The 25,984-nt window shown below is 29.4% G+C and overlaps 3 non-coding genes across 3 annotated transcripts; 2 read left to right on the plus strand and 1 right to left on the minus strand.

Moving 5' to 3' along the window:
• Nucleotides 1-12,678: 12,678 nt before the first annotated feature.
• Nucleotides 12,679-12,751, minus strand: TRNAV-AAC (transfer RNA valine (anticodon AAC)). The gene has a single exon. It is a non-coding gene; the product is annotated as a tRNA-Val (tRNA).
• A 114-nt stretch (nucleotides 12,752-12,865) lies between these two features.
• On the plus strand, nucleotides 12,866-12,938 carry TRNAV-AAC (transfer RNA valine (anticodon AAC)). Its single transcript has one exon. It is a non-coding gene; the product is annotated as a tRNA-Val (tRNA).
• A 301-nt stretch (nucleotides 12,939-13,239) lies between these two features.
• TRNAV-CAC (transfer RNA valine (anticodon CAC)) lies at nucleotides 13,240-13,312 on the plus strand. Its single transcript has one exon. It is a non-coding gene; the product is annotated as a tRNA-Val (tRNA).
• Nucleotides 13,313-25,984: the final 12,672 nt, after the last annotated feature.

Raw genomic sequence — 25,984 nt, forward strand, 5'->3', positions numbered from 1 at the left:
TTTTTATCCGCCATTGTACACTCATCCATCAGTTGCTTTGCTGCAAAACATTGGCCATGCCACAGTTCTTGGAAATGTTGCATGTTGGATTTTCATTCATTTGCATATCCAATGGCAACTTGAGTGCTGAATCGCCTTCCAAAAACGTAGATACAATTCCCGATGAAGCAAGTGCAAGTGCAATATCATTCTGCAAGCGTATCGTTGCGTATCCTCATTGTAAATTTCCTTGCTCAGTTGCAAATTGGATTTTGATGTTCTAATACTCATCTGTTGCAAAATATCATCACACTTGGCATCTTTGTATTTGCTCCACAAAGTAGTTTATTTGAAGGGAAGCATGTTGAGATAATTATCGAAAACAATGTCGTATTTGATGAGCATTTGACGAAAGCACAGCATCTCCGAGTGTGCATTCCCAATGTATTTTCAAATATATAGATTTTTTAAAAAAGGCCCAAAAAGTCGATCGTACGTATGCATTAGTAACCGTGTGTATTTGTAGATATGTTTGATGGATTTAACGGAATAGCAAGATTATTCGACGTTGATACATATGTGCTTTGAATGTTTTGGAGAGTAATGGTTAATACGGAGCAATCCAACGGATAAAATTACTCAACGATATAATAAAAGTGGGCGTGGAAAATTTTTCTCTCTGTAAGAAACTTTTGTAGACTATGCCAACATTTAAAAAATGCCAAATCGGTTGATGCGTTCTGCGATTTTAGATATGTCGAAAAAAATTTTACGTGGTCAATTTTTCATTCAGTGAAAACTTAAATTTTACAACTACGAACATTTAAAAAAAATAGCCATATCGGTTCAGCCATTTTCAGATTGTTATCAGAAAGATGGTAATTAGAACGATAAGGGTAATTTTAAGAAGGATATTTCGAAATGTATGTCCTTAATTTGTTATTTTGTTTTTATAACATTTAGTTTATACTATTGTGAAAAATATTCCAAAAATTGGATAAAGAATTTTCTATTTGTATTTCAGAAATATCCATTGGTATTGCTATTAGAATTTTCTGAAATACAAATGGATATTTCTGAAATACAATTGGAAAATTCTGAAATACAATTGGAAACTTTTTAAGTATAAAATAAAAATTCTGAAATACAAATGGAAATTTCTGAAATACAATTGGAAAATTCTGAAATACAATTGGAAATTTCTGAAATACAATTAGAAATTTCTGAAATATAAATGGAAAATTCTGAAATATAATTAGAAAATTCTGAAATATAATTAGAAATTTCTGAAATATAATTGGAAATTTCTGAAATATAAATGGAAATTTCTGAAATATAAATGGAAATTTCTGAAATTGAATTGGAATTTTCTGAAATATAAATGGAAATTTCTGAAATTCAATTGGAAATTTCTGAAATACAATTAGAAACTTCTGAAATACAATTGGAAATGGTGTAGTATAGTCTAATTTATCACATTTTAATATTATTTCTATAATTTATATAACTTTTGCTATATTATATCTAAACTATCACTCAATAAGAAAAAAACATGAAAATATTAAATATTAAAAGTTGCTTATATATGTATATACTAGCTATAACCCGGTGTGCTTCGCTACCCATACTGTAATGATTTACAATATATTTAGGCCCTAATTTTGTAAATCACACAAAACAAAAACAAATTTTTAAAATGTGTGAAATGTTGTTTTTGCTTTACACATAAACATCACTTTGGTGACGTGATTTACAAAATTAGGGCCTTAGTCTATCTAAAATTTGTTTCTAATATAATAAAAAGTATATTATTTCTTATTTTCTAATCATAATATGAATTGTAATAAAATATAAAAGTTTAGAACAAATAATACTTGTATTTGATGTTTACTACTGTATATAAAATTTTTTATTAATTATTTGTTGCTTATTTGTTTTCCCACTCCCGAAAATGCAAATGAAAGCTGTCTATGTGAAAAACATGGATTTTCTAGATTTAGTCCACAAACTTGCAAAGACTCTCCTTGAGCTTTATCAATTGTCACTGCAAATGCTAAGCAAATAGGAAACTGCAATCGACTAAAATCAAATAGCATTTCCGAAGTTATCATGGCAATACGTGGCGGCAAAACATCTGTCCCTTTATACTTCCCAGTTATAATGATCACCTCGATTAGATTGTTCATTAATTTCTTTACTGTAAGTCGAGTGCCCTTACAAAGTCGTGGTGTCTTAAAGTAATACTTAGTTTAGCATCATATGAAGTACAAATACGCAAACAATCATACAAACAAAAACACATTCACTTTTATATATAGATAGACGATTTTCAAATGTTTAAAAACGTTAACATTTACTTAATATTGTTGGTAGTCCACGTATTTCTGTCCTAAATATTAATATTGTTTGCTGATATTGCTTCCACTGTATATAATTTGTCACATCTACGGAAGGTACCACGACCTCTATTGCTAGTTTGTCCATTTTTGGCCTAAATAAGTAATTTATACAAAATTTTAAGGCTTTACATACTACAATTATACAGGTAGATATGAATAATGGTATTTAATTTGCATATAATGCACGCCCATTATTGATAGTCCGCCCATTCTTGTCCTACTGATGGTAGAATAACCGTACAAAATGTATGGACTCTATCACTTATAATGGAAGTGCCACGCCCTCTGTGGCTACTACTCTCATATTTTGCCTCAAATATTTATACAAACGGTGGAATTGCTCATGTAAAAAGACATACAGGAACATGTAATCATTTAAAACAGCCGTTTAGCCGTGAAAAAAATAAACATACGAAACCATATTATTTTTTAAATATATAGATTTGTGATTCCATGTCCTCCAATAATGACCCGCCCATTCTTAGACAAATTACATACGTAAAATTATAAAACAAATTTCAGACAAAGTTTGAAGAATCTCGCAAATTTAGTTATCCAGATATTCAAAATTGACAAAGTTTGAAGATTCTCGCAAATTTAGTTATCCAGTTATTCAAAATTTACTATGTGCTTTATATAGGAGGGTCCTCACCCACTGTTCCGATTCTGACTACTGTTAGCTAAACTCCATACAAAGATAAGAAGTTGGTTCATACAAAGTTTAAATACTTTTACCACTATAGTTCTCCAGATATTCCAAATTAACTATTTACTTTGTATGGGAGGTGCCACACCAACTAATCCAATTCCGACCATTTTCAGCCAAAAAAATGTAAAATAATAAGAGTGCTATTGGGACAAAATTTGAATAATATCGCAATTATATTTCTCAAGATATTTAGAAATAACTGTTCACTTTGTATTGGAGGTGGCACATCCCCTGTTCCGATCCGTCCCATTTTTTGGTTATAATTCATGCAGTGATACAAAATTGATTCATATAAAGTTTGAAGACCTTCACAATTATAGTTCTCTAGATATTGGAAAATAACTATTTAACTATTTGATATGCGCCACGCCCTCTATTACAATCCCGCCCAATTACAGCCAAACTATGTATAGTGATAAGAAATTAATGCGTACAAAGTTTAAATACTTTTGCAATTATAGTTCTTCAGATAATCGAAACAAACCATTCGCATTGTATTATAGGTTGGTAGGTGCCACGCCCACTAATTAAATACCGCCCAATTTCAGGCAAACCATGTAAAATGCTAAGGCTGCTATTCGGACAAATTTTGAAGACTTCTACAATTATAGTTCTCCAGATATTCGAAAATTAATTAGTATGGGTGGTGCCACGCCCATTTTCCGAATTTCGTCCATTTTCAGCCAAGAAGCGCTCAATTGTACCAAAGAAAATTCCGCTAAGTTTTGCGGCTTTCACAATTATAGTCCACCAAATTCAACAGATATTCCATAATAACTATTTACTTTTTATGGAAAGTGCCACGCCTACTTGAAATTTCAAAATAAAAAGTATCCAGTTGTTCCTTCCAGATATAGAGGAATATACAGTAAGAATTTCAAGAACATCGGTCTAGTAGTTTTGGCTCCTATAAGGAACAGAATAACAAACAAATAAATAAACAAATAAATAAACAGACATACATTCATTTTTATATATATAGATATACTCGTATTTCTAACTTAAAAGTTAAAGATGAATAATATTGTCTCTAAAACGAGAAAAACTTTAAGTTCAAGTTAAAATTATATATATCTACTTTTGTAATTAAATATTCAATCGAAAAAAAATAAAAATTATTTGAATTACAAACAACCCTACTTTAAATACATAAGAAATGATCATTAAATTATTGCAAAGTTTTTTAAGCTTTTTTTTTGCCAATTTATAGATGTAACTAATGCAATATATGATCAATGTATAAACAAGGGCTAAAACGATATCCATTCCCTGTAACACAGTATGTGGCAATTTGAAAAATATATTATCTCATATAAACCCTTCACTTTTTTACACTTGCGAGTAGTTTCTAAATAAATTATATACAAATTCTCAAAACTGACATAATTTGTTTTCTATTATGAATTGATTTCAGAAAAAACAGCCATAAAATGATAGCATTTTATTTATATAGTATATAAATATTTGTATATATGACTGTATATTCAGCAGGTAGGTATATGCACAAAATGTGTAGTAAATCATGGTAATATATAATTTATGATTTATTACCAACATGAAAAAGAGAAACAACAGCTCAGCACACACTTACTGGCTCCGGTTATTAAAATAAATTTTTCAAAGAAAAATTAAAACTAAAATGTTTATTTTAAGGCGTAGAAGAAAAGGCACTAAAATGCTAAAAAAACAAAGAACTTTAACTCTAAGGTGACCTTGAAAGACAAGAAAAAGCACAAGTACTTTTTTCTTTTCATTATAAAAGAAAAATTTCAACGCAGTCAAGTGAGCTACTACTGCTCAGTTGAAGAAAATAAATTAACCCTTTGGTGGATTTTGTTTAAATTTATTTGTTATTTTTGTAGTAAAAACACTCGTGCTGACACTTTCACCTCCAAAATACGAAAACGAAATAAACCGTTTTAATAAGTTTTAAGTAGTTTAAGACTTCAACTCAACAACATTTTTTTAGTAGAATAGAAATTAGTGAACAAATGGACTAAATTTTAATTTTCCACATATTTTTTGTTGTTTTACAAAATTTTATATATATTCAAAAATTTAACTTATTTTATGCACATTTTTACAATATCTAGTTATTATTATCGTATTGTTATAGTAAGAGCTTTCATACAAATTTATTTTAACAGACACAAAAACTTTATAAATTTAGGTTAAGAAATAACTTGATATCGTGAAAATGGAGCTTAAATAGTTATTTTTTCTAAAAACGTAGTAGGAAATTGATTGGTAAATGCGAATTTTACTCCGCTAGGATTTAAATCTCGATTACTGTTATACGTATATGGAGTTTTATTTTACTGGGTCTTGCGATAGCTTCAAAAAGCTCCGAAAAGAAGCAAATATACTTTCTTTTGCATTAAGTAGAAATTACAATATATGCAGAAAAATGTAGCATATTTTTAGGCATTTATAATTTTTTTTTGTGATTTCTTATCATAATTACTAGAAATTATTTATTTACCAGCTGCTGAAAAGCGAATGGAAATAAATCCTTTTAAGTATTTAGAAATCACAAAAAAAAAAATTATAAATTCATAAAACCAATATAGGTAAATTTAACTCGAAATACTGTTTAAGTTTGTTTACATTATTTTTGTAGATAATTTAAGATTCGATATATCCCAATAATTCATCCATTCATTATTTGAAACCGAACAAATAAGGTTGCGGTGAGCATACTTTTGACAAAGAAATTTAAGTGAAATTTTTCAATTGTTATTTTGCATAGTATTTTAAAGACAAAAATGAGAATATTACTTGTTAAAATCGGTTTATATTTGTAAAAGTTATTAAACTTTTTCGAAAAAAAATCGAAAAAATTTACATTGTACTGAAAAAGGTCTTATGTGTTGTTTTTCAATAGTGAATCAGTGCTTGAGTGGAAATTGTTCTTGTTACAATAACAAAACACATGTTAAATTTCCACTCAAAGCACTCGTTCGCTATTGAAAAACAGCACATTAATGAAAAATGGAATAACTTTTACAATTTTCATCAGATTTGAATAATTAGAACCATGTTTTGTTAAAAACTAAATTTCCATTAAACATTGGTATAAGCTTTCGTATCAAAATAAGCAATGAAAAGCGATTAAATACAAAAAATTTGATTAATTTTGTTTTTCTTTTAGATATTCTTAACAATACTTATAACTTACAAATGTATCAAAATCCGCTCGTGCGTTTAAAGCGTAATTAGTTTTCTTTCAAAAATCGTTTAAACATTTAAAGTCGGACAAAAACTGAGTAAGTTACAGGTCAATAAATTGACGAACATCACTTAAAATGGGCTTTTTAGAATAACTTCTGAATTTGTGGGTGTTTTCTGAAATTTTGGCAACAATTCCTAATGCATTATTATTTTTTTGTTAGGAGTTACGAGTATTTCATATTGAAATAACTCCCAATAAATCAATTTTTTGTTGGAGGTTATTTGATTTTTTGGGGAGTCATTTGGTAAAAATTTCTTTTATTGCCGGCTGAAAAGGTTTTCTGAAGTATTCTGAAACATATCTGCAGAAAAAGAAATATTTACTGGGCGAAGCCGGTTTTTGATACACCCCAGATGATAAAACCTTTGCGCCCGTCCGAAGGCTGGCAATGCAAGAAGTCTTCAATGACCGGAACCGGTTTTTATACACATTAGAGGAGAAAACAGTTACCGTTTTTGTAAGCATAAATAAATTTATTGCTTCCGAATTAGGAAATATTTAATTTTTACTGCCAACTCTTGGGAGTAATTCAATTTTAGTCTTTGGGAGTTATTTAATTGTTTAAGATTGGGAATTAATTAATTTTTATTGGAATTTATTTCAAGATACCCCAAAATATGGATTATGTTGGCAATCAGTTAGTAACACATCGAAACACCATAAAAGTGTAGATATAAAATTCTAAGAAAATCTTACAATGTCCGCCGATCATAGTAAGATGGATGGAATTTGTCCTTAAAATAGTTACTTTTATGTCCAAAAATGAACAAAATAAAATTTCACTAGGATTTCGCACACACCTAGTTATAACTATAAACGGGTCTCAAATATGACCCCCCCGCAGTTTTGTAGTTAATTCAATATTTACCACAAAAACAAAGTATTGAAAAATAAGCGTAGGCTTTTTTAAAGATTTTGTGATTTTTTATAGAAAACTACACACAAATGCACGCATAAATAAATATACATACATTAATAAGCCTTTAGTGACGAAAGTTTCCTTCAAAATATTGAGTAGGAAAAGAAAACAAAAAAAGGGCAGCGAGACTGATAATAGTTCCATATACCTAGTTTCTGGATAATATTCAATGCGAAAAAAGGGTTTCTTTTATGGTTATACTATTTTGCCGCTGCTACGAATTGTATAGAATCGGTCTATAAAAAGTAAAATAAAAAAAATTCTTGTGTTCTTTTCATTTAATGGGATTGTCTGGGTGTTTCTTCTTGTATTTTTATATTGTTTGGTGAATACACTTGGCGTTTAACAGGCACTTTATTATTGAGTTAAAAATCAAAGAGGCGTAACTATTGGCTCTTTTTCGTTCAAAGTTTTGAACATGAAAAAACATAAAAAGTAAAACAAACCACATGAAGTTTGTGTTGTAGACTAAATGGTTTTTCTATAAAGTACAAGTGTTTTTTTTTATCATTTTTTGTTTTCAAATATTTTCGTTTATTTTTTAATTAAGCACCCTACGTAAAGTTATTATTGAATTAGTATTAGTTTTTAAAGTTAAAATATTTAAGATGTCCTTTCCTTTTCGATTGCACCAATTTGCTGGCAAAATCTAATCCATTTAGTATTTAATTTTGTATTTAGAAGATCTGTGAATACAATGAACTGTAGTGTTATCTACTAGTTTACTATTATGTTCCATAATGATTTATTTTGTTGTTGGTTTTACTTATGAGGGATGACAGGAAATCATGTTAAAAGTGTTAAAATTATAAGAATATACACAAACATTCATACATACATTTTTCTTATAATTTTAGTGTGTGTTGGCATAAATTAATTTTGTTTTTTACCCAGAAATTCAGAAAAAAGCAACGTTGAAAAACCAAAAAAAAAGAATCATGAAATCAGTTTCCTTCCTTTAATGTGATTTTTTATTTAATTCGCAATTTATTCTTATTAAAAAGCTCTCTGTTATTTAATTGTTTTTATACGTGTGTTTGCTAGACTCAAGATTAAGCCAAAAATATGCGAAGATTTTAAAGCCCAGCTAATCTAAGACAAGACAAGCAAAGCTAAGCTTAGCCAACCATGAAACCGTAACCAACAATTGTATATCACTTTTATAAGCGGATGTTGTGCCGCTTGTGTTTAGTTATTGCTTTATTTTAGAGAATTTTAAATAAATTTCAATTTCTTGGTAAGATATATACAAATATTTGAATTTCTACATTTGTGCATCTTTTGCGAATTTAAGAGTTTTCTAAAAATTTAATAAAATTTAAAGTTGACAACTGTATTAGTTCTATAGTCTCTTGGCATAAACTAATTCCAAGAAATTGACTGCATTTAAATGAACTGTCCACTACTTTCTATAAGATCATAATACTTAAAAGTTACCCAAACACTTGGTAATATATTGCAATTACTGAATAATATAATTACACTATGCACGAAATTGACACTTTTTTTCTGTCAAGAGATGCACCCAGCTGCTTAAACTAATTCGGGTACGCTGAATTCAGTGGTGCTAACCATTTTTTTAGGTTAGCTCGTATTTTCGAGATATACCGTTATTTCGAAAATGGAGGAGGTTGCACAACATATATTCGCGTAACTCAAAAACGGTTTAGTTTCATGAATAATCTGAAAAAACCGAAATTCCCCAACTAAATTACCTTCAAGCTAATCTTAACATGTTTATAATATTTTTTGGCAAAAAAAATAATTTCTTAGAAAAATTTACAAGTTTTTGGTTTTTAAAACGGCATTAAAAATTTAAAATTTTTTTTACACATTTAGAAAACGAAGTTCCAAATCTGTCCACAACTTTTAATTTTATTCACAAAAAATTATACAAATATCCCCTAATATTTTATCAAAATACATAACTCGTAGTAAGTAGCTACATCGTGCAGTGCACAGTGGTAGAGAAAAAAAGAGGAAATAAATCTAAACCCTTAGTATTGTCGAGTTTAAGGTTTGAATTTAGACCGCATAAGTCCACCAGAGGTGCGGCCAAGGGTCCCCAAATTAGGACTCGGGTATGATACATTTTTAAAACGATCCTATTTCTTCGTTTATGTTCCGTCGTGGATATCAACTATCTCTTACAGCTTAGGAGATATTCGCATTTGAAAATTAAATTATCAACATTTTTACCCACCATACTCCAGTTTTTTGATAACAGCGGGTCCAAATATTTCCCGATTTGCTCTAATTGTTATTAGATTTTTGTTATTAGACTAACTACAAATGTATATGTCAAACAAAAAAGTAATTGTTTACAAATCGTGACTGACTCCAAAGTTATATCCATTCGAATTTAAAAATTAAGAGCGTATACGCATTTTCCAATTTTTAATGCCGTTTTAAAAACCAAAAATTTCGAAAATTTTCTAAAACAAAATTTATATTTTTAAAATAACTGCGAAGATTAAAAACATGTCAAGATTTGCTTAAAGGTAATTTTGTTGCGGAATTTCGGTTTTTTCAGTTTGTTCAATAAAATAAACCGTTTTTGAGTTACGCGAATATATGTTGCGCAACCTCTCCATTTTCGAAATAAGGGTATATCTCGAAAATACGAGCTAACCTAAACAAAACGGTTAGCATCACTGAATTCAGCGTACCCGAATTAGTTTCAGCCACTGGGTGCCCCGCTTGACAGTTTTTTCAACTAGCACAGTGTTATCAATGGCCACTACATATTATCCGCATTACCTAGAGGTCAGATTTATATTAAGGAATTTTATGGGTATAATTTTTGTGGAAGACCTATGAAAATTAACCCTCTAGCTCCTCTCGTTAGGGGTCTGACCCTTTTTTCGAGAAAATCAAAAAAAAATGCTTTCAAAAAGGACATTTAAGGATTAGAATATTCTACGAAAATGTTTGCCGAAAAATCTTAGTAAGGGTCACCAAAGATACCAAAGTTGTAAGTAAAGCTATTTACGGTTAATTAGACAAATTACATGCCACATAAAATTTCAAAAACAATCAAAAAATTTGCTAACAGCTATCTCTCCCCTGTAAAAAGTTACACGCATCCAAATTTGGAACATGTAAAAATGGCCGTATTTTTACGTTTTTTCCAAAACACATTTTGCATGGAATATATAAAAAACGGTCAAATTGAGGAGATAGAGGGTTAAGATCTTCTCCATAAAATCACCACCATATCTCTGATAATAAGAATTCTCTCAGACATTAAAGGGTTAACTTCGATCAAAAAATAAAAACTTTGACCCACTGTAAAAAAAATTCAGACCAGCTGGACTATAAGTTTGTTCTACAAACACTATATACTTAACATGTCCTTTCAGAATTATAAGGTCGCTGTTCTGTTCAAATCTAAAAGTCTCAATTTGTTGGACAGTGTTATTTATAGGCTTTAAAATTGGCCAAAGTCTATTTACTCTAATTTATGTTGGATTTAATCTGTAAATTAAAAACTTTTAGTACAGGTATCAAATCAACGAAAAGCTTGTATATGTTTCAATGCATATTTGTAAAATTTCCAATTTTAAATTACCATAACATCAAGAGTTTAGAAATTGGTAAACTATGATTTTGGATTCACAGGTTTTATTCTATTCTCCTAAATTTTTGACTTTCCTCATATTTATAACTGCTTATTTTTTATTATTTAGCATGAGCATTAGGGTGGCCCTTAATAAACGAAAATTGGATTTTGGCCATTCTCACCCCCCAGTTTGGTGAACATTAGTAAAAAATCATCCTGAAAAAATTTTAGGTAAATCGGTTGGGTTTAAGACGTGCCGCAAGCCTTCTGAAGTTTTGAGATGCATTTACAAGGGGATAAAATGCATTTTTTTCAGTTTTTGTAAAAATTTTGCCATTAAAAAATTACTTTTGTAATTTAATTTAAAAGAATCGAAATGTGTACGTAATTGTCGTTCTAATGAGACATAAAAAACAGAAATCGGTCAAAAAATGTTAAAGTTATTAAAAATTCGCCAGGCCATTAACGTGTCTCAGGTCACTAGAACAAGAAATGTAGGAACAAAATGAACATATTTTGATAAATATTAAAATAAAAGCTCATTTTTACTTAAAATATGTCCATATATACTTGTATATGAGTTTTTGTCTTCGTAGGATACCGTTAACCTATTCTTAGGTATGAACAAAAAAATAAAATTTTTTTAACGGCAGTTTCAAAACTCTATTTTCAAATTTTTAAAAATTTTGTTAAACAAATTTCACAATTTTTTGATCATCTCATTGGGATTTATTAAGAATATAATAGGGAATAAAAATGTGAAAAAATTATGAAAATATCCCTTATAGTTTTTCCGTACCTGCGATTTACATTTTGAAATTATCGAGAAAAACCAATTATTTGGCAATTTTTAGGCCAATGAGCTCTATTTCCTTATTCTTATGAATTTTAAGCCAAACTTTTTCAGAATATTATAGTCCAGATAATTCTAAATATACTCTGAAACTTTTACTAAAATCGGAAAACGTTAACCCTTAAATCGTGAAGGTCAAAAGTCAAATTTTTCAATATTTGGAATTTCTCTTGAAAAGATTTCGAAATGTTCGAAATGTTGTATATTTTTGTGCCGATTTTGATGAAATTTAACAAAAATATAACACAAAGCCTAGTATATACAAAAACAGCAGAAAAATTTAAATTAACCCTATATAGCACTTGGGGTTAAAATGACCCGAAACTTCTAAAACCATAAACAAAATTATGATTTTAAAAGTTTGGTGTCATTTTAACCCCAAGTGCCATTAAGCGTTAATTTCCATTCTTGTGCTGTTACTATGAACCATAGAGTTTATGTTATATTTTTGTTAAATTTCATCAAAATCGGCACGTCTTAACCCCAACCGATTTACCTAAAATTTTTTCAGGATGATTTTTTTACTAATGTTCACCAAACTGGGGGGTGAGAATGGGGCTCATAAGGGCCACCCTAATGAGCATATTCTGTATGTACTAATAACGGAAATTTTTGCTTATCTATGAAACCGACTTTTATTTTTGTAGAAACTTTTAGATCAATTTTAAAGTTTTCTTTAAAATTGGTTAAATTTGGATAGGGATGAAGGCGACACTGTTCCTTTAAATGAACCCATTTTCAGAAGCATATTCACAATGTATACGAGCCCGAAGAAATTTAGTTTCTATAAGAAAAATTATATTCTCTTTGGAAAAAAAAACCTCTAAAATATATTTTTTTTGGAATTTGGATGTGTGATAACTCTATGAAAGATTTTTTATGTGAGTCTAGATGTATCGTTCACATAAAATAAAACAATAAAAGACGGAAAAAAATTGTTAAAGACAACTTTCTCTAGAACTAAATGCTCTCAACAACAATTATTTCTTAAATTATTACGAACAATTAAAAAAAAAAATTATATGTGTTTCCGCCCGGGATCGAACCGGGGGCCTTCCGCGTGTTAGGCGGATGTGATAACCACTACACCACGGAAACTATATTTAGGTACAAGACAACAAACAAATTTAGAAATTTCTCAATATCCAAAGGACATATTTGGCTAAAAATGTTAGTTTATTTATATTTAAATTGACTTGCAATATTTGTATGGTTTCCGTGGTGTAGTGGTTATCACATCCGCCTAACACGCGGAAGGCCCCCGGTTCGATCCCGGGCGGAAACATGACACATTTTTTTAGGGGTCTTTATCATGAAAATGTTGTCTGCCGTTCTTCTGCCACTTTTTTCAAATAGTGATTTCATGACGCTATATCATTGAATATAGACAACAATAAGGCATCAAATAAATGGAGGGTGCGTCCATATTAGTTCCCAATATATAAATACTTATAAATATGCATTAAAATAAACACACAAAATACATAAAACGCAATTTTCTAACATAAAGCAGAAAAAATTTTAAATTTTTAAGTTGAATATTGAATTTAGACAGTAGAAACTATTTTAGACATCGCCTGTTTATAGTTTCCGTGGTGTAGTGGTTATCACATCCGCTTCACACGCGGAAGGCCCCCGGTTCGATCCCGGGCGGAAACACATACTATTTTTATACCCTACACCACCAAGTAACGCCCAAAAATATTAGTCTAGCACCCACCTTAAAGTATACCGATCGACTCAGAATCACTTTCTGGAAGAAATCGGTCTATTAATTCACCTAGTCCCCATACAAATGTCCTACCGAAATAGCACTTTATCGGTCATAAATTATTAATTTATACATGGATCTCCACAAATTTGGCTGCAAATAAATTTTATATATACCGAATTCATGTCACCAAATTTTACTATGATCGGTCCATAATTAGTCATAGCTCCCATATAAGACCCTCTTCCGAAAATCACTTTAACGTGCATAAATCTCAAAAAAATATTGGTATACACACAAAATTCAACATAAATAACTTTCATATAGACATAAATCACACGACCTAATTTCATGGTGATCGGTTCATAATATAATGCCCACTTCCACAAATCACTCACGAATATAAATTATTTAAATTTTAAAAGAAAATAGTTTTTGCTCATTTACTTAGTGTAGGTACATGTAGAAATATGCGAAAATTTTAGAATCGTGAGAGGCGTTATGTTTTCTTTTAATTTCTTACACTAAAGTTTTTTGCGATTTTGATCTTGAAGATTAAGTTTTCTCGATTTTACATGGTCACAATTGTTGTTCTTAATGACACGGGCTACAACTTTGCCTCAGAGAGTAAATCAAAATTCCGAACTGTTTGCAAGATATTATTTATTTGTTTGTTTGTTTTTCTGTGACTTATAGAAGCCTAAACCACTGGACCGATCCTCTTGAAATTTTTACAGTATGTTTCTCTATATCTGGAAAGAACAATATGCTACTTTTGAAAGTAGGCGTTGCACGTCCCATACAAAGTAAATAGTAATTATAGAATATCTGTTGAACAATAGATGTGAAAGCCGCAAAATTTGCGGAATTTTCTTTGGTACCATTGCGCGCATTTTGGATGAAATTGGGCGGAATTGGATAAATGTGGGTGGCACCACCCATACAAAGTAAAAAGTTATTTTCGAATATCTGCAAACCTTTAATTGTGACATTTATACGAACCAATTTGTTATCAGTTTATGCAGTCTAACCAAAAATAGGACGGATCGGAACAGGGGGTGTGGTACCTCCCATAAAATATTAAATAGTTATTTTCGAATATCGGGAGAACTATTATCGTAAAAGTATCTAAACTTTGTATGAATCAATTTCATATCACTATACGGAGTTAGGATGAAAATGAGTGGGATTGGATTAGTGGGCGTGGCACCTATCATACAAAGTAAATAGTTATTTTTGAATATATGGCGTGCTGTAATTATGAAATATAATAATGAAAGTCTACAAAATTTACACGATTCAATTTCTTATAACTGCATGAATGAGGTTCAAAAAAAAGATTGTAGGGGACGGAACAGGGGATGATTTGCCTACTATACAAAGATAATCGTTATTTCTAAATATCTTGAGAATTATAATTGCAAGATTCTTCAAACTTGGTCCGAATAGCTCTCTTATCATTTTAGATCATTTTACATTTTTTTTTTTTGATTTTACTATAGGGGTAGCGAAGCACAACAGGTTAAGCTATTATTTATATAAAACAAAATGAAATACCATCACCAATGCATGAACCAGTATATAAGATATAACATTTCGCCTATATAGGCATCTAAGGGATATGTAAAGAAAAGAAAGTACGAGCCCATAAGTAAAAGCATTAGTTAGTTAATACTTTTAGAAAGAAACTTTGGCCGGCAGAACAAAATTCACAAATTTTATTTGTAAACGTACCCATTCATCCAGAAATGGGCATCACCTTAAAATGGAAGAACCGCACGGAACGTTTCCCGAACAGAAGAACCATATTGATAAAACAGTTTTATCTTTAGCATGTATTGTTGAAAGCTATATCCGTCCATGGTGGGTTGTCGAAACAAACTGAATAAATTATAGCCAATTCGAATATGTAGCTTCAACCAACCCCTAAAAGAACATCAGTTATATTGCATAAACAAAAATTGTTGAGCGAAATGATAGTTTTATGATCTTTTATTTTGTCACCTATTTTGAAAATTGTCCCGCTTTTTGCAAAAATAAAACTGGTAACCCCTAATCTAACCCCATTCAGCTGATTTAATGTAATTTCCAATATCCATGGTTATTTTTATTTTAAAGTTCATGAAGCCACTTTAAACATACTTTAGATTTCTCATAGATTTCATGACTTCAACTTAAGAGTCATTAATAATTTACTTAAGTTTTTCTTTCCCAATCCAAATTAATTCACATGTTCTCATAACTCCTACTGTTAATTATTGATATGCATCCATGGAGTTGCTGGCACATTTCGCTTTATGCGTCGTATCTGGCATTTGAGTTGCAAGCTGAGATTAAGGTCCCGCTAAAAGAAAAAAACACAAAAAATACACGCTCGTACTTATGAAGTTCAGATGCACCGCCAGCCCAGCCAATACACTCGTACAAATGGGTGACGACATGTTTTCATTTTATTGTTGTTTTTTGGATCTTAACATATGCTCCTGCATCACCTCTAAAACTACGTGATTTAATAATCATTTTTTTATTCAGATTTTATTATATTTAATACTTTTTTTCTGTATTTTAATTTCAGTACATAAAAAGTTGCAGTGGCTTTAATGTAGTATGTATGAATGTGAATAGGAGGGAAAAAAAATCGAAACAAAAATTAAAATAAATTGTTGAAGTGCGCACAAATATGCGTTTTTCCGTTCAATTCAGTCGATTTTTTTTTGTATTTCATTCATTTTCAGTCTTAATACTGTAGTTTTTTAGGCGTGTTTAGTTGGCACGCATGCCTGGCCTGTGTATCCGAGACAAGACCAAGACCAAGCGTGGTTACTTTGATAAGTGAGTGTGTGAGTTTGTGTATTTGGATTCTCCCTGATGGTGGGCGTTCTTTATTTGCTAAAAATATTAAATTTTGTTGTCTACGTGACTATAATGCTTAAGATTGTATGGAAGAGATGACGGGATGACTGTATGCGATGATGATGCATTGCCAAATATATTTAAGACCACGAAAGAAAACGAAATCCCAACAAAACTAACCACAATAGCGACATCAGCTGCAGCAGCAGCACCACCACCAGCAGGAACACAAATTCGAATTTGTGAAAGATTTTGAAATTTCAAATACGCTGACAAGTGAAGAAGGTTGATAGGTTGGTTGTGTTTAAAAATAGATTTTTGAAATATTTATTAAGGCTTAAATCCACAGGTATTTTTTCTTATCCATTTTTCGATTTCTTTTATAACACAGGAAAGCATTTTTGTGTTTAGAATTTTTTATTTTGAGTGAAAAAGAAACACACATAGATTTTGTGGTTGTATTTTATCTAAAAAGTGTCTAAATAAATTTTTATTGACAAAAATAACTTTAATTTCATAAAGGTTTGGATTTTTAATTGGACACATTATTATATAATAACCAAGGTTGTCGGAAAAGAATCACCATTTAAAATCTGGTATAAGGCAATTTCGGAAAAAACGTATTTTTGGTAAAACAAGATCTATTAATATATGATATTTCGTTTTCTGCTTAAATATACCACTCTAACTGTCTGCGATTTCTATAAATTGTTCACCATTATTTGATTAATGGTGTAAATTGTATTTTCTGCACTCTCATTTGGCCAAAAACCAGCTATTAAGAGAAAAAGATAAAAATTCATAAAAATATTTATCCATCGTTCATAAAAATGGCTATCGTAATTATAGCATTTTAAGACCTTTTAAATGATATGAAAAGATTTAAGATCCGATAATTATTTTAGGAGATATTAAAGGTTTTAGTGAGTAAGGGATGTAAATGAGTTACACGTTTTATTTGCAATATAATGACATTATGATAAGTAGGCCTGTTTTAGTTCATACAAGTTACTCCAATGTCTTTCCATAGTGTATTCCCGCGGGATGCTATGTTATCATCCATTACTTCAAAATTTGAGGTAGGATCAGTAGATCCAGTCACAGGTTCAGTTAGTCCATAGAGACCTGTTCTGAATTTATGAAAATGTTTTTATTAATTTTATCCGATTCCATCTGCAACAAAAGATTTAATAAATTAATGGGGACAAACATAACAACAAACAGCAGACCCCCTTGATGTTGCTCTGAGGCCACCTTTAGAAGACACACTTACGTAGTGTCATTCATTCATTAGTGCGAGTGCCTGCTCTACATCCGTCATGGCATGAACTGATGGGCTATATTACGCATTCTGTTTTCTCCTCGAAAAATGTATAAAATTTGTATTGAACCATTTTTTGTATTAAAAATTTAATGAGGAAATCAATACATATTTTTTTGATGCAAACAAGCATAATTAAAAACTTGAATTCGGTTCCTTTATTGGCATTATCTATTATGTATTTCAAAGTCTGCTGTCAATTATTTTCAATTGCATTGAACTGGACTGTATGGTTTATGTAATGTATGATTTTTATATTTAGGGCTGTAATATTGGTTTTCAAATATCGTGGTAGAGTACATAATTTATGTATAGGTGGGTCACACGGCAAATATTTACCCAAAAAGGGTAATCACTTTTTTAGCACAATTTTTTTTGATGCTGTTTACTAGGGTATTCGAATTATTCGATTTTTCTCCTGCTCGAATAAAACGAATAAGAGATTTTAAATTGTTCGAATAATTCGATCACACGTTTAAAATTAATCGAATTATTCGAATAATTTAAATTTTTTTAAAAATGTAAAGAATGAAGTTTTGATGACGGTTTTTTAATATTTTATTGTTAAAGAAAACAAAAACTAACGTTAATGTTAACAATTCAAGAATTCATTAAATTTTCAACAGAAATATTCTGATAAAATTAACTGCCGAATAATCTACAAAACAATTGACTAGCAATGCTTTAAAAAATTTTAGCAAGTTGAACATGATCCTTAATTCAAATACAATATAAACGTATTAAGAACTTTTTTATGTCGTTCATTAATTCGGGTTTTAAATTGAGTAAGTAATTCTTTAGTAAATTAATTATTCACTATTTCTAAATTATTTATAGCAAATTGTATTATATCCTCAAGCTCTATCAGGGTTGCCGAATAATGTGGTCTTGGGGAATTACACAATAAAGGGAATCTGTACAAAGTTTGATATCATTTTCAGTAAACGTGGCTAATTTGAAGTCAGGCAGTTCATGGTTGACGCATTTATAAATACGCAAAAAGTTTATTACCATGTTAGACAAAGATGTTCAACGATATTCAAAATCATGTATAAGACGAACTCCATTTTCTTGCAACACAACGTTAGTTTGCAATATTTGTGTTTATCATTCGATTTATTAAATATTTTGCAACACTTACGTACGCGGTTAATAACATCATTTATATACATATATATTAAGATCATGGCCTTCATCTATTTCAATGTAATCATTATAAATGTCATCCTCAATAACACTTTCGACGACCCTTTCAAAATCACATTCTCCATCACATTCAACTCCACTTAAATCTAAGTTAGTATTTTGATTATTAATTGCGATTCTTCTTATATTTCGCCAGCGAAATAACAAATATTTTATTTCATTGGTTCAAGTCCTAAGTTAAAAATTTTGAAAGATTTGTTTTTAGAATTGTAACTTCTTACAGTAATATTTATATATTTATAGAAGAAGCTATCGGAACACTCATCTACAGTGATCAAAAGTCCCTTTGTCTTTAGTTATTTGTCGAATTTCAGAAACAATACAATTTTTGTGAGTCATTATTATTTATTTTAATTTGAAATTATGAAAAAGTTTAAGCAATTTAATAAATTTAAATATATATGAACATTTATTCGTTTTTACAAAAGTGATCAAAAGTCCCTTTGTCTTTAGTTATTTGTCGAATTTCAGAAACAATACAATTTTTGTGAGTCATTATTATTTATTTTAATTTGAAATTATGAAAAAGTTTAAGCAATTTAATAAATTTAAATATATATGAACATTTATTCGTTTTATAATATTCGATTATTCTACATAAAATTGTTCGAATTATTCGTTCTTCGAAAATGGCCATTTTTAAATTCTTCGAATAATTATTCGTAAGAAATTATTCGATTAATCGAACGATCATTAGTCGAATGAATACCCTACTGTTTACTCTTACGAGTGTGTTGTAAGATCAAACAGCATCAAATAAAATAAAACTAAATATTTAATTTGAATCATCCTGAATATGATAAGTTTTTGAAATAAATAAAATATTTTTATTAGAGATGCTAAACGGGGAATCCCGTTTCCGAAAATCCCGGGGTTTCCGGGATTTTTTAATTTTAAATCCCGGGGTTTTCGGGATTTTCCAAATCCCGTTTTTCATAAATAAATAGGGGAAATTGTAATTTTTGTGTGACTTTTTCATTCATTTTGACATTCTACATGCCCGAATATCGCAAAGTGATGTTCAGCAAAGTTGTTAAGCTCAACTCCTGCTACAATATAGTTAATAAAGGAAACCGGTATTTTTGGTTTTCCTTGAGTAGGGCTCTAGAAAATCATTTCTTCAACTTTTTTTGTAAGTTATCTAACAAAACTCAATTTAAATCCTCTTCAAATGAAATTGATTTTATCTCAGATGAGGAGCTCGAACAAAATGAAAATATTTCGATTGCTAAAAGGCTAAAAGATATTATTAGTAAATGTAAAAACCCCAAATAACAATAACGAAACCAAATTATAATGTAGATTTTCAACTTGCAAAAGAAATACATCATTTTATTTCTGAAGGAACAAGAGGAATATACTTGCAGATTTGTTACAAGTATTTGTAAACCGATTTGCCAATGTGAAAGATGTTTTTCGGCAACAGCATGTGTCGAAAACAAAATTCGTTCCAGAATGGCAGATGAAACCATAGATGCAATAGTATTCTTAAGAAGCTATTTAAAATAAACACTTTTTATACTAAAGTACGGTTTTTCACCAGTATGTCGATTTTTTTCACGAAAAATCGTATAGCAGAAACGCATTCTACGGAAAATTCTAAGAAGAAACCAGAGGTCTAAAATCAAATCCTATCGCATTTCGTCTCTTATCCAAGTATATATATTTTTTTAATAGTTTTTTTATTGGATAAAAGACGAAATGCGCAAGATAGGATTTGATTTTAGACCTATGGTTTCTTGGGGATAATTTCATAGAATTTTGCGTAGATTGCGTTTCTGCTATACGATTTTTTACGTTTTGATCGTCCATACAAATCGACCCGGCCTAATGTACATACTTTATTGTTATTTCTTCTTATATAATGTACTCATGCAAGTATTTTATGCTTTTTTAGTATCTAATAAAAATGAATTGCTAAATAAAAAATTTACTTTCAATTGTAAAGACATAATTATGTACGTTTCTTTCTTATAATTTTCGGGATTTTAGATTTCCCGAAAATACCGAAACCCCGGCTCGGGATTTCGGGATTCTTTACCAAATCCCGAACCCCGGGATTTTTAAAAATCAGTCCCGATTAGCATCTCTAATTCTTATATATTTTTTTATTGGTTACGTTTTTTTCATCAAATATTTGCCATGTGTGAACCTACCTTAAGAGTCATAAAATTGTATTTGTGGCGGGTGGCATGAAGTAACCCCCACGAAATAATCCCCCAAAAATAAAATGAAATAACCCACCAAAAATTAGTGCAGAGAGCAACAACAAAGAGTTTTGGAGAGTTATTTAATTTTTTGGGGTATTATTTAATTTTTTTAATGAAATAATACCCAAAAAAATCATTATGAAATAAGTCCCCAATATAAATTTTGGGGGATAATTTCATTTTTTAATTTATAAATTAAAAAAGAAAGTTATAAAGAATAAAAATTAATTTTGATATTGAAACTGGGTTCAGAATGACTTTTTTGGTTCAGAATGTCAAAAATTCGGTATACAATAGTACAAGTAAATAAGAGTACAGGAATAAAACTTGCAAGGCAAGAGTAAGTGTGCTAACAGCTGGTAACTGCTTACTTGACAAGAATTATGTTGAGCAGAACCACAAGAACGAGAATGAATTGTATAAGAAGTTAAAGGCTCTGAATATAATTAAGGACTAATGCAAAGATCTTGCAGGAATATTATGAGGCGATACCTCTGCAGTTGTATGTTAGTAAGTTAAAAAATATGGTTCTATTTTTCTCTAAATTTCTAATGGTGTTTGAAAATACTTTCCGAGAAAGCAATTCAATTTATTTCCTCATATTTAAATAAATAAAAATAAAAACTAAATAGATTTTAATTTTAAAAAAGGTCTATTTTTTCATAGGAAATTTGTATATTTAGTCTGCTTTAACTTTTTTAATAAGAGCTATAAGGTTTAATTTCAAACCAGTTTAGTTGAAATATTGTAAAATCGCGCGATTTTTATTTTTACACAATTTTTCACACTAATTCAAAATATATTTACAATTCAACATTTTAACAAATCTCATTAAACCTAAATATATTTCGTATTCAAATACAGTTTTTATTTCATCCAAAACTCTTAAAAGGGATTTCAACACAAAATGAGAAAGCTACAAGCATTGTTTATATTCCGTGCAAACATCTCAAAATATGCAGTTAATGCGATATGAAGTTAATGGCAGATGCTATTTCAAAATTGCAACTGTCCATGTTGTTGGATTACAGTTCAGGAAACTATACAAGTATTAACAAAAATTTTTATTTTATTTTGTGAAAAGTAAATACAAACATTTGGGGGATTCAAACGGTCTGCTATTAAGTTATATTGTCATAACGTCCTAATATATTATGATAGTTTAAACAAATTGTTGTTGTACTTTAAACAAAAAAAGTGTTATTTTATGATAAAGCAATAAAAATAGTTCAAAAAGTCTTATAAGTTTAAAACTTTTTTGTTTGAAAAACAACAAACATTTTTTTAAACTATCGGATATTATGACAATATAACCCAATAGCAGACCGTTTGAAACCCCCAATTGTTTTTGATCACCTTCACTGTGTTTGGGGACTTTTTTCATTTTAAAAATTGTGGATCTATTTCATATGAAATAAGACCCCAATAATGGGGTGTTATTTCATTTCTGTTTGGGACATTATATCATTTCGTTGGGGTCTTATTTCATTTTCAAAATTGGGGTTTTATTGCATATGAAATAAGGCTCCAAATTTTGGGGGGTTATTTCATTTTATTTTTCGGGTGTTATTTCGTGGTGGGTTATTTCATGCCGCCTTTGTGGTGTTGTTGTTGTTCACGATAATTCATTCGTTTCAGCAGTTTATGAGATACATACAGATATAATTGATCGATACTGCATTGTGAAAATATAATATAAGAATAATTTGCTACTCGAATATCATGAACTCCACTACAGAGCTCCAGTTTATATTTTTTAAATTTCGACAAACTCCCGATTGTATTCACGATTTAAATTTTTGTAACAATCAAGAAAATTTACAAGTACTGTGACTTTAAATACATAGTGTTATTTTATGAACTAATGTCGGATTTTAAATTTTTATTCATAACTTTTGAAGCTGATGTCGATTGATTTAAGATACATTTTAAAGATAATTATGTACCCTTAGACTACACAATAAAAAAATATTAATTTTATAAAATTTTACTTAAATCAATAAAGTCCTCCATAAGCTTCAAAAGTTATGAATATGCAAGGATATACAATACCTCATTTTTTTAATATTTTGAAAATTTTAAATCGAGAGAAAAAATTAAAAAGGAAATGTCCAAGTGACTCCAACTATGGCGCGGAAACAAAGACGTGAAAAATTAAATTTAAGTTTCAGTTTTCGGTTTTTTGATAAACCGGTTGTTTTGGTTTTGATGAAATATATTTTCTAAAGATACCATTTTTAAAAATATTGATTTATTTTATAGAAAATTATAGTATTTGATAATATTTCGTAAAAGATATAAAATAATTGCATAAAGATAGAGCCTTAGGAATTTAAAAATGCTAAATTTCAGTAGATGTAGTACACAATTCTTAACACATTTCCTATTAGCGTCCAAAAATAAAAATAAATTTAAGTATACCTTTTTCATATTAAATAAAAAAATTTATTATAAACCGGTAAACGTGTTTTTTGAAGACAATAACCGAAAACGGTTCACCGTTTTTTTTTAAAGATAGTAATCAAAACCGGTTTTTTCACACGTTTTCGGTTAGACCGGAAACCGGTTTCTGAAATTTGTCGGTTTTTTTGACCTCTACTTATAATATACACAGATCCATCATCTAGAAGTCTCATGAATAATCTTACGAAAAAATCTAGAATGTTCGATTTGCACAATGATCACCTAGAGCTGTTAAAGCTGATTCACAGTAAATATTGTCATACTTATAAATGAGGAGCCGCAGAACAAAATGTCTTTTTTTGAATTTGTTTACAAATTGATTTTTTGGTATTTTTATAATATTTGGGTTAAAATCTTCTAGAAAAAATCAATTTCCCAAAATTTTTAAATTTTCAAAAGTGTCTTTTTATTCTGCGGCTCCTCAAATAATATTAATAATAGCGTGTTATCAACATTGTTGATAAGTAGAAGTTTATATTTATACAAATGAGTATAAACATTATGAATGTTACAGACCGTTAAAATCATTTTTATAATATAATTTCTTAACAATATTGTCCAATTCACAATCGGTGTCGTAGAGTTGTATGTCGTAATTTTTTTTAATGTTTTGTTTTTGTTTCGAAAAATTTGTCTGAAAAATATTTATGACATTATGATATAAACTAAACCTTAATTGTTAGCTTTATACTTTTTGATATATTCAAATAAAGCATTTTTATTTATTGCTCTCCAAATAAGCACATACCAATATTTTATTATTAGCAATTAGTTATAAAACATTTCCCAATTATTTATCTAAGAGTTCTAAAGAACTTTAATTCGTTCCTAATATCACAGGACATTCTTATAAAATAACATTCCCGCTTTTAACAAGGCGGGAGTGTTAGATCTAAAATATCGAATTAGTTACACACATTCAAAAAATAAATTTGTTACAAAATAAAATTTATTGATCAGTCTGTAACAAATTGTATTTTCAATAGTTTCTAGTTATTGATTAAGTTTCAGATTTTATGTTTCTGTTTTTTACGTATACAAAAATTAATTTATCATGTTTCTGGTATATTTTTTTGCTGCTGTAAAGGGCAACAACCAAAAGAAGCTCAAAGTTCTTTTACTCTATAATTTCGTATAATTTGTTCTTGATTTTTTTTTTTGCTGAAGTTTGTATGAGTATTTGTCTGTTCTAGTCAGATGGCTTTTAAATTACTTTTTTCCTTTGTAATAATAATTTTAGCCGTTGTTATTTTAGTTTTACTAGTGTTTTTTTCTTTTAGTTTTTGATTGTGTCCAATAAGTCTTTTAGCGCCTCTACTCAAATTTAAAATTATTATTACTTTTTCAAAAATGATTATACACAGGTTTTAAATTAACTATAGCATGCATTAATCTCTTTATAATTGCAAAATTATTCCTTTGATGCGAAAATTTAAAGAATAAAATAAAAAATATACTTTGGTAAAAAAAAACATAAAAAACGTGGAAAAACTAGAAATTTTATTTCTAAATTTAGTAGAGGCTGTAGTCTACTCTTATAAAGCAATTGATCAGAAGTTTTTTTTATTCTCAACCACATAGTTGGTTTACTAGCAGACTAATAGAGATTTCAGTCTAAAATTGCTGACTATTGAAAATAACTATATTTTGCATATTGTTGTTTATGAAAAAGAAACTCATAAATTATATTTCTTTAAAAGCGATTAAACACTGCCCGCACTTTTAAAAATATAGTAACTATATCAAATGCAGTGAAATCTCTTGAAGCGCATAGCAGCAGCCTTGAATAATGTTGATCCCCAAGTATTATGGACATATCAAATACATAAGCGTGGGATACGATGAATTGAGAGGTCCCTTATATATAAACTGTTAGAACTACTTAGCATCGATCCTCCATAACCTATTACCAGACCAGCTTTGTAACAACTATATCTCCTATATATAAACCTCTTGCACAAAGTACAGGTCGCAGTTTTGAAGATATTTTGATCAAAATTTGGTATATATTACTTTTTCGGACCAAGGACGAAGCTTATTGAAACTGGCTAAAATCGGTCCATTATTTCACATAGCACCCATACAAATGTACTCCCGAAATTGGACTTTATCGGTCATAAATTCGCTCTAAATTCACGATCGTAACAAAATTTGGATTACTCATAGCTCCCATATAGACTCGCTTCCGAAAATCACTTTAACATGCATAAGTCTCTTAAAAATGTTGGTATACACACACAATTCAACATAAATAACTTTCATATACACATAAATCACTCGACCTAATTTCATGGTGATCGGTCCATAATTGATCATAGCTCCCATAAAAGGCCCACTTCCGAAAATCACTCACGAATATAAATTATTGAAATTTTAAAAGAAAAATGTTTTTGCTCATTTACTTAGTGTATCTTATTATATGGTCGGGCTTGACCAACCATACTTTCTTACTTGTTATTTTTACTCTCAGTTGAACATCTAGTTCTACCCTATGGCTTTTACTTTCAAAACATTTTGATATCATATCAAGGTTGGAAGAGAAAATATTATGTAGATGAAGTATATTG

Source organism: Calliphora vicina, chromosome 2 (genome assembly GCF_958450345.1).
Source record: "Calliphora vicina chromosome 2, idCalVici1.1, whole genome shotgun sequence".
Lineage (NCBI taxonomy): Eukaryota > Metazoa > Arthropoda > Insecta > Diptera > Calliphoridae > Calliphora > Calliphora vicina.